The following is a 10,847-nucleotide window of genomic DNA, read 5'->3' as shown; positions in this document are numbered from 1 at the left end:
AGACACAGGACTGATCTTTGTGGGACCCCCACTAGTTACACCCTCCCAGTTGACAGTGAACCACTGATAATTACTCTTTGAGTATTATCTTTAAATCAGTTGTCAACTGACCTTATAGTAATTTCCCCTAGACTGCATTTTCCTAATTTGTTTATGAGAATATAATGTGGAACTGTGTCAGAATCCTTACTAAAATCCATATACATCATGTCTATTGCTCCCCCCAATATCCAGTAGGCCAGTAACACTGTCAAAGAAGGAAATTAGGTCAGTTTGGTATGATTTGTTTTTGACAAATCCATGCCGACTAATCCTTGTAACCCTATAATCCTCTAGAAGCTTAAACTCCTTGTTCTTTGATAGCTATTTGTTTTGTTTATAACAGAAGCAAACATATTGTTTTACTGAAATAGATTTAGCTGAGTAACAATCAGTTTAGAAATATGATTTAATTAACATGCAAAACTGTTGTAAAATAACCAACCCAAGACCAGGTATATCTTGTCTGATTCTGACTTCCATTACCAATCTGAAGATCAGACTAGATTTGTGAATGTTATAGCAAACCAGGGCTAGTTAGGGTTTTGACTTGCAACTAGGCATATGTCTGATTAACTGAAATCAACAGACAAGGGGAGTCAATTCACTTGATGCAAAACTAACAAAAAGTTTACTAAACCTAGAGTGACCAGACATCCTGTTTTTAACAGGACAGACTAGTATTTAAGCTCTCCTGCAGATGTCCTGACTTTTTCTTAACAACTGGCAAATTCTCCTCTATTTTCTGCTTCCCTCCGCCCACCTGCAATCAGTACTGGTGGGTCCTGCTGCTGGCTGGATCCCTGCTCATCAGCTGGTGGGGTGGTCCAATGGCTGACGATGGGGGTGGGTGTGCAAGGCTGGTGGCTGCAGCACGTGGGGCCAGGCCTATCCCCCTGGGAGTCTATCAGTGCAACCCTTGCTGCATGTCAGCTCTGAAGGAGAGGGAGCAACTTCCAGCCTGTTCCCACCCTGAACCTGCAAACTCCACAGCAGCCCCTAAGGCAGGGGCTTAGCACCCTCTGTACCTTCCCCCACCCCCATCCTGGATCCTTCCCCCAGGGAGTGTGTAGCTGCTCTGTTCCCTAGGCACCCTCCTCTGCTTAGCTACCTCTGTGGCTGGTTTCACTGAAACACCTGCTGTCAGGTTCCCCCTGGTGCCCAATGCTTAACCCCTTCCTGCCCACACTGTAGACGGGGGACAGGAGGCAGCTGGGTTATGTCAGTGACCAGCAGCAGCCTGGAGGTGTTAGCTGCCTTTTGACACTGTGCAGGCAGGAAGGGACAAACTGCTTCCAGTTGGGGGCTGGTGGAGCAGGAGAAGAAAGAAGAGATGAGCTCTGAAAAGACATCGGCCAGATCATCCCTTCCCCGCTTCTCCTCCCCTGAGGCTGGAAGTAGCTCCTACCTCTTCCCTCCCACACAGTGCAGAAAGGCTGCGGCTGGCCACATTCTGGTGTGAGCTGTGGCAGAAATCTGGGAAGGGGGGGCCATGTGGCCCTGTGTGCCCCTTCCCTCACCCCCCATGTGTTGCCTCAGGAAGACACTACGCCACGTGCTGGAAAAGCAGCTCCGTCCTGGGGGCCCAGCCAGGCATAGAGGGTGGAGAGTGCCAGGCAGGGAGGGTCGGTGGGTTGGTCATCCAACCCATGGGAGAGAGAGGTACGGGTGTGTGTGTGTCACACCTCTCCCCATGTGGGGGGATAGGGTTCTATGTGTTACCCCTCACTGTGTGAACTCTAAAGTCTTGCAGATAAAAAGGTAAAAAAAAAGAATCCAGTTATGCAGTATTGCTTTTTAACGGGGGCTCAGTCAACTTAATGTTAATTTGAATGTTTGTACTGCATCGTTCTAATTGATTTCCATTGAACTTGCTTGAATACGAGTAATTTTACCAGGTGTCCCGTATTCAGCATAGGGAAATATGGTCACCCTAACTAAACCCACTGCAAACAACTGCACATGTTCCCTCAGCTCCACTTTGGCATAAACCAATGATAGGTCGATGTCATTTTTCTTTAGCTGTGTTTTAAATGAATAAGGACAAACCCATCCAGAACCAAGCAAACAAAAAATTAACTGAACATAAAACTAAAACATAAACTGATCATCACAAAACACAAAAACAAAACAAGTCAAACAAAAAATGAATAATCTGTTTACCTTTACTTATGGTGGGTTTTTTTAATGTTTCAAGTATTTACTGAGGCCTTCATCCTGACAAGACTTACTCAGCTTAACTCAGATATCATAAAATAAAAAAAAAATACACTGCAAATGCAATTAATATCAGCATATCTTTCTCACATCTATACTAGCATCAGATCAAACTTATCAGTTACACTTTGCTCTACAGAAAAAAATAAAAATGCAGAGAAACAATGATAATAAATAATGTCAACACTCTATTCAGAATCATTAAAACCTCATTTACTGTAACTCATTTCACTATATCAATCACTATATTAACACATCATGACCCACATTTCTTCAAAATTTCTCATCTTCTATTTTTTTTTTAAGTTGTCAAGTTGATTGTTACTTTCCTGAAAGCATCACTTCCATCCTTCAACAAAATATTTTAAAACTGGTGTTTTCAAATTATGGGGTTTTAAAACTCTTGGAAATGACGAGCAATTGTGAAATGTTATCTAGGTTGCAAGAAAGTCAATTGTTCATCACTCTGAATTATCATATGCCTTTTGAATCTCTACAGCCTCTGAGGCTAGAGGGTATCTTTTCTATCAACACAACTCTGACTGCATTGTTCGTTTATCTGTTGAATTCAGTATGCACTTCCGTTTCCAATGTAAACGAAGCTGCTGCAGTATTTCTAGTCTACAACAACAAACTGCTACAGAAATCAGTGGTTTTGCTCTAAAAATTAGCCCCAGCTTGCTGTAGAGTACACTGAGTCTTAGAGATGTCCAAGTCCTAAGGGAGCAGATCCAAAGGAGCTATAACAGTTTATATCATCTAAGGATTTGCATCACAGTGTTTACTCATGTTTTGGCAACCACCTGGCCAAATGGCAGTGATGGAAAACTGTACTGCAATAGTCATGTATCATATAAATACCACAGGGAAATTGATTTATTGAATATTAGTGGTCCGTGGTACGGCCTTCAGGAACCTTCTGTAAATGTATTTTTTCTACTCCACCTGTTAGAATCCACAGCTTTAATCAGTTTCATTGGTTTTCCTTTTGCTAACTTTGGAGTGGCTCCACTTAGAGTATCTACTACTCCTCGTGGTATGAATGAATAGGATCCAAGTAATTCTGGTTATTTCCTCTGAAATAAAGACTGAGCAATTTGTAAAAATCATGACTTCACTTCAAGTGACTTCAAGAAAAGTAATTTATATTCAACAAGGACATTCAGGAAATTTCATCTTTTTTGGATTTCTGAGTTCTCCATGAACAGATCACAACATTTTGAAAAATATTAATTTTTCAGCATTATACATGAATTTCTTCAGAGAAGAAACAGGTGTAAATTTATTAATGAGAAAAGGAAATAATTCCCCCCCATGAGTACTCTTTAGACAATTCCATAAGGGATTTCATTGTCATTGTCACTGTTCTACCACTAAAATGTCTTCTGGTAAAGCACTGAAGACTTAGTTCAATATAAAAAGCTGTGCGGGATTAAGTTATTTTATGTCAGTGCTCTGGTAATTTCTGTATATTCTGTATCACTGCAAAGAAGAGTTTGAAGATGATTTAATGTGTCCATAACCCATCATGGCCTTGGTTAAACAAAAGTAAGTACCATTAGTCTGTAGCAGTAATTTACAACTGGTAGAAAAGCACTGAACACCCAAGATAAATGAAGTGCTGGCAAATGTGCTGTGTGAAAGCAACTGAAAGTAGCTGAAAATGTCTTTGTCCCAGATATTGCTGCATTTCATTTTCCAGTAGGCTAAAATCCCATCAAACATCATCCACAAGAGGCCGAATTAGAACTAGAATCACAGTTTCCAAATGAGGTCCCAGGATACTGCTATTGAAGTGGAAATTTAAGTATTCAAAGCCTATAACCTGTACTGATTATACCTATGAGTGGTACTTTTGTTGTATCAGTTCAAAGATAACTTTTTTGTAATGAAACGACAGGCCTCCAGGTTCACGGAAATGGCCTTGCAACATAAAAAAAAATGGAGACAAAAGCACAAAGATATCTAAAAGTTTTTTATAGTTTGGTCAGCACAATGGTAATTCTTTTCCTACTGTTCCAATTATTCAAGCTCTCTGGTACTGTGGCACCATTGGATCCTCAGGATGCATTAACATCTCTTAGGGTTTGGGAAGATAACATGCAACCTACTGCCAAAGACGCCTTTACAGATATGGATCTGTGTCCCCACTGTGGGCTTTGTGTGGTCTAGGCCATGGGGCAAATTGTCACTGAAATAAGGAGCTGCCTTTTTCCATGGGATAGGAAGATGCTCAAAGAAGGTCCTCTCAGGACTGGTTCAATAGGCCTCTAATTTGCAATGACTCCAAACTAAAAAGTCAGCACTACAACACAGAGCTGATAGCAATTTGCAGTCAACAAAAGTATATTAAATATGGAACCACTGCCTCTTTTACTTAATACTGCTTCTGTCATGGTTTCCATGATAAGATGCCACATAATTAAGCATTTTCTGTTCCTAACTTACTGTGTGAATGAAATTATGATCCATTTTGGGGGACAGTATCTAAGGCTGTACAATCCCATCTTATTAACTGTGGCCTGGCTGGAAACTAGTAATATGCTTGTTATATGTAATCCTATGGACAGACCAGGTCTTCACTCTATAAAACATAATAGAACAACGCTTTTAATGGCAACAGCAACTCTACATAAACTTCATAGACTTTGAGAAGGTTTTTGATAGCATTCACAGAACCAGCCTATGGCATATTCTGCGGGCATATGGAATCCCTCTCCGTATAATCAACATCATCAAAAGCTTCTATTTCAACTTTACATGCAGTATTGATCACAGTGAGCACAGTGAAGTCAAAATAGGAATATGTCAGGGGTGTGTCATGTCTGCAATCCTCTTCAACACTGCCATTGACTGAGTAATGCAGCATACAACAGAAGACATGCCAAGAGGCATTAAATGGACACCTTTCTCATCCCTTGAAGACCTGGACTTCTCAGATGATCTCGCCCTCCTATCACATACCGAACACCATATACAAGAAAAAACAATTTGACTCAATGCACTGAGCCAGCAAATTGGACTGAAAATCAACCACAATAAGACAGATATCGTGACCGTTAATATTGCCTCATCATCATCAGTACGGACAGAGGATCACGTCCTCACCAATGCAGAAACATTCACATACTTGGGCAACACCATCAGCCAGGAAGGTGGAACAAGCCAGGACATCCCGAACAAAATCAGTAAAGTCAGGAACACCTTCAGGAGCTTAAATACAGTCTGGAAATCGTCCAAATACAGAACCAAAACCAAACTCAAGATTTATCAGAGCTGTGTACAGTACTTTCAACATTACTTTATAGTGCAGAATGCTGGGGAATGAGAAAGTATGAATGTCCAAACTGTCTTCATTCCAAACCTGCCTCAGAAGAATCCTCTGTATCTTTTAGCCCAGAACAATCTCAAACCAAGATCTATTGACACAGTGCAGCCAAAAGGATATGAGCACCAACATTGCCAGGAGGCGTTGGAGATGGATTGGTCATGTGCTTCAGATGGAAACTGATTCCATTACCAGAATAGCAATAAGATGGACACTTGAAGGCAAGCAAAAATGAGGTCACCTGAAAACAACATGGCAAAGAGCTGCGGAAGCTGAGCTGAAAAACCTGGGGTACAGCTGGGGAACCACTGAAAGACTTGCCAGAAACAAATAGGAGGGGAAGAGCTTTGTCGCTGCCCTAAATGCCAGAGACATAAAGGGAACATGATGATAATTATGTAATCCTATACATTTGTTATCTAGTATTACTATTCAATGTATTCTGAAGTTTTCTGCACGTTATCAGCTCTCATTTCTAATAATGAAACACTCACCTGGCCATTTAGGGAGGGATAGTACCATGCACACACAAAAAAATGTATGCACTTGTGAAAACAAGCATAGATTTTCTCTTTGAACAGAACTACACATTTTATTTAAGAAGTAAATTTTAGTGCCTCAGAAGAATTCCTCATGGGACAGAGGCCAAGATTGAGCTTATGACAACTCCACACCATGGGAGTGTGGGGTATTATATGTGGAAAAGCAGCTAAGCTGCCTCCACAGCATTGTCCCCTTGCTGAGGGGAGAATAGAGACTGGGATGGATAAGGGTGCACCTGGGAGCACGAGAGAGACACATTCCCCACACACCCCCTTTCCATTTGCCTCCTGTGCCATGGAAATTAGGTGAAAGATGCTACAGTTTCTGCTGTATTATCCTTTACATATAATTTTGCACCCCAAGCAGCCCTGCAGATTAGGAGGATTCTGGGAGGCTGCTGTGACCAGGAAGATGTGACTCTGATTAAAACTTACTGCCACAGAGCCAGGAGAATGCAGAGGGACAGACCCAGTATGGAGGCACCAGGTTTTAAGATGGCTCTCACTGCCTTTTCCACAGGGGGTATAGACAAGCCCCTGATGGGATATGTTGGGGAAATCTCCATAAGGTGATTCTCATAGGAATTTCTCTCTCCAGAGCCCCTTACCATATGCTTTTCCGTGGGAGTGGTTCATCTGGGGCCCAAGATTTCAATTGCTCTTCAACTAACATATTCTGACCTTTTAGGTGTTCAAATCTTAGAGCATGGCACTCAGATACCCTGGTGATGCACATCATCTGTGAATCCTGATAGAAAATTAGTTTTCAAATAGGTCTCTGTCAAGGTATTATTCCTTTAGCGTCCAAAAGGTGGGGACCTGCATGTACCCTTCTAAGCTGAATTCCTAGCTTAGATCTGATAACGCTGCCACCAACCAAAAATATAGTGTTTTGGTACACTTTCTGTCCCCCAAAAACCTTCCCTGGACCTTCTCTTGGACCGTGAATGGCCCTTCCCATGATGTTTCCATCTTATGGGCCTGTTGTGCCTTCAAGACCATAACCTGGTCTCCTACCTTGAAGAAACGCTCTCTGGTATGTCTATCATACCAGGCCTTTTGCTCTTTTCGAGCATCCTTTATTCTTTAGCAAGGGCTAAAGAGTGTCGGAGGGTGCTTTGTAGGTTGCTTACAAAGTCTAGAATGTTAGTTCTTGGAGAAGGAGTAAACCCCTCCCATTGCTGCTTCACCAACTGTAATGGCCCCTTAACCTCGTGGCCATACACAAGTTCAAACAGTGAAAACTCTAAACTGGGATGTGGTACAGTATGTACTGCTTTCCTCTGGAGGTCTTCTTTGGGAAAGGACCCAGAATATCCACAGCTACTCACTGAAATGGGACCTCAATTATGGGGAGTGGCTGGACAGGGGCCTTGACCTGGTCTTGGGGCTTTCCCACTCTTTGGCACACCTCACAAGACCGGACATAACTGGCAACATCCTTGCCCATCCCCTCCCAGTGGAAGGACTTCCCCAACCTGTCTTTGGCTCTGTTCACTCCAGAATGGCCACTGGGATGATCATGGGCTAAGCTTAAGAGCTTTTCCCGGTACTTAGTTGGAACTACCAACTGTTTCTGGGGATGCCAGTCTTCCTGGTGTCCACCAGAAAGAGTCTCCTTGTATAAAAGTCCTTGTTCTACAACAAACCGGGATCAGTTAGAAGAGCTTGGTGGGATAATACACACGACTGGAATGTTGGTGTGGATGGGTATAGTTTGCTCAGGAAGGATAGACAGGGGAAAAAGGGAGGAGGTGTTGCCTTATATATTAAAAATGTACACACTTGGACTGAGGTGGAGATGGACATAGGAGATGGAAGTGTTGAGAGTCTCTGGGTTAGGCTAAAAGGGGTAAAAAACACGGGTGATGTCGTGCTGGGAGTCTACTACAGGCCACCTAATCAGGTGGAAGAGGTGGATGAGGCTTTTTTCAAACAATAAACAAAATCATCCAAAGCCCAAGATTTGGTGGTTATGGGGGACTTCAACTATCCAGATATATGTTGGGAAAATAACACTGCGGGGCACAGACTATCCAATAAGTTCCTGGACTGCATTGCAGACAACTTTTTATTTCAGAAAGTTAAAAAAGCTACTGGGGGGAAGCTGTTCTAGACTTGATTTTAACAAATAGGGAGGAACTTGTTGAGAATTTGAAAGTAGAAGGAAGCTTGGGTGAAAGCAATCATGAAATCATAGAGTTTGCAATTCTAAGGAAGGGTAGAAGGGAGTACAGCAAAATAGAGACATTGGATTTCAGGAAGGCGGATTTTGGTAAGCTCAGAGAGCTGATAGGTAAGGTCCCATGGGAATCAAGACTGAGGGGAAAAACAACTGAGGAGAGTTGGCAGTTTTTCAAAGGGATGCTATTAAGGGTCCAAAAGCAAGCTATTCCGATGGTTAGGAAAGATAGAAAATGTGGCAAAAGACCACCTTGGCTTAACCACGAGATCTTGTGTGACCTACAAAATAAAAAGGCATCATATAAAAAATGGAAACTAGGTCAGATTACAAAGGACGAATATAGGCAAATAACACAGGAATGCAGAGGCAAGATTAGAAAGGCAAAGGCACAAAATGAGCTCAAACTAGCTATGGGAATAAAGGGAAACAAGAAGACTTTTTATCAATACATTAGAAGCAAGAGAAAGACCAAGGACAGGGTAGGCCCACTGCTCAGTGATGAGAGGGAAACAGTAACGGGAGACTTGGAAATGGCAGAGATGCTTAATGACTTCTTTGTTTCGGTCTTCACTGAGAAGTCTGAAGGAATGTCTAATATAGTGAATGCTTAGGTTTAGAAGATAAAATAAAAAAAGAGCAAGTAAAAAATCACTTAGAAAATTTAGATGCCTGCAAGTCACCAGGGCCTGATGAAATGCATCCTAGAATACTCAAGGAGTTAATAGAGGAGGTATCTGAGCCTCTAAATATTATCTTTGGGAAATCATGGGAGACGGGAGAGATTCCAGAAGACTGGAAAAGGGCAAATATAGTGCCCATCTACAAAAAGGGAAATAAAAACAACCCAGGAAACTACAAACCAGTTAGTTTAACTTCTGTGCCAGGGAAGATAATGGAGCAAGTAATTAAAGAAATCATCTGCAAACACTTAGAAGGTGGTAAGGTGATAGGGAATAGCCAGCATGGATTTGTAAAGAACAAATTGTGTCAAACTAATCTGATACCATTCTTTGATAGGATAACGAGCCTTGTGGATAAGGGAGATGTGGTGGATGTGATATACCCAGACTTTAGTAAGGCATTTGATACGGTCTCGCATGATATTCTTATAGATAAACTAGGAAAGTACAATTTAGATGGGGCTACTATAAGGTGGGTGCATAACTGGCTGGATAACCGTACTCAGAGAGTAGTTATTAATGGCTCCCAATCCTGCTGGAAAGGTATAACAAGTGGGGTTCCACAGGGGTCTGTTTTGGGACCGGCTCTGTTCAATATCTTCATCAACGATTTAGATGTTGGCATAGAAAGTACACTTATTAAGTTTGCGGACGAAACCAAATGGGGAGGGATTGCAACTGCTTTGGAGGACAGGGTCAAAATTCAAAATGATCTGGACAAATTGGAGAAATGGTCTGAGGTAAACAGGATGAAGTTTAATAAAGATAAATGCAAAGTGTTCCACTTAGGAAGGAACAATCAGTTTCACACATACAGAATGGGAAGAGACTGTCTAGGAAGGAGTATGGCAGAAAGAGATCTAGGGGTCATAGTGCACCACAAGCTTAATATGAGTCAACAGTGTGATACTGTTGCAAAAAAAGCAAACGTGATTCTGGGATGCATTAACAGGTGTATTGTAAACAAGACACGAGAAGTCATTCTTCCGCTTTACTCTGCGCTGGTTAGGCCTCAACTGGAGTATTGTGTCCAGTTCTGGGCACTGCATTTCAAGAAAGATGTGGAGAAATTGGAAAGGGTCCAGAGAAGAGCAACAAGAATGATTAAAGGTCTTGAGAACATGACCTATGAAGGAAGGCTGAAACAATTGGGTTTGTTTAGTTTGGAAAAGAGAAGACTGAGAGGGGACATGATAGCAGTTTTCAGGTATCTAAAAGGGTGTCATCAGGAGGAGGGAGAAAACTTGTTCACCTTAGCCTCCAATGATAGAACAAGAAGCAATGGGCTTAAACTGCAGCAAGGGAGATTTAGGTTGGACATTAGGAAAAAGTTCCTAACTGTCAGGGTAGTTAAACACTGGAATAGATTGCCTAGGGAAGTTGTGGAATCTCCATCTCTGGAGATATTTAAGAGTAGGTTAGATAAATGTCTATTAGGGATGGTCTAGACAGTATTTTGTCCTGCCATGAGGGCAGAGGACTGGACTCGATGACCTCTCGAGGTCCCTTCCAGTCCTAGAGTCTATGAGTCTATGAGCTGAGAGGCGGTGGGGTGCTCCATGCCACCACCCAAGCTTTCTGAAGGCTGTCATCTGCTTCCTGCTCAGTCTGGAACTGTTCCCTTCAGGCTGGAGACACCAGTTCCTCCTTAGACTGTGGACTTGGGCTTGGTCCTTTGGGAAGCGATGTAGGTGATGGGGTTGTTTTCGTTGCTGGTGAAGGACTCTCCACTGGTGCACCAGGTGGTATTTCAGGCTCGGGCTGAGCCTCTTGGGTATGGTTGTCTGATGCTTCTGCCAGTTCAGACCCGCTGGCGCCCTCTGGCGTTGGGGTTGGAGATGGGTTTTCAAGTGCTG

General features: G+C 42.4%; 1 protein-coding gene across 9 annotated transcripts in view; it reads right to left on the bottom strand.

The window, feature by feature from the left end:
* The window catches only part of RBFOX1 (RNA binding fox-1 homolog 1), a 2,538,143-nt gene that overhangs the window by 1,854,108 nt on the left and 673,188 nt on the right, over positions 1 to 10,847 (bottom strand). The gene's annotated exons all lie outside the window — the stretch shown is intronic.

The sequence above is a fragment of the Gopherus evgoodei genome, chromosome 10, assembly GCF_007399415.2.
Source record: "Gopherus evgoodei ecotype Sinaloan lineage chromosome 10, rGopEvg1_v1.p, whole genome shotgun sequence".
NCBI lineage: Eukaryota > Metazoa > Chordata > Testudines > Testudinidae > Gopherus > Gopherus evgoodei.
This window is presented reverse-complemented; position numbering and strand designations above follow the sequence as displayed.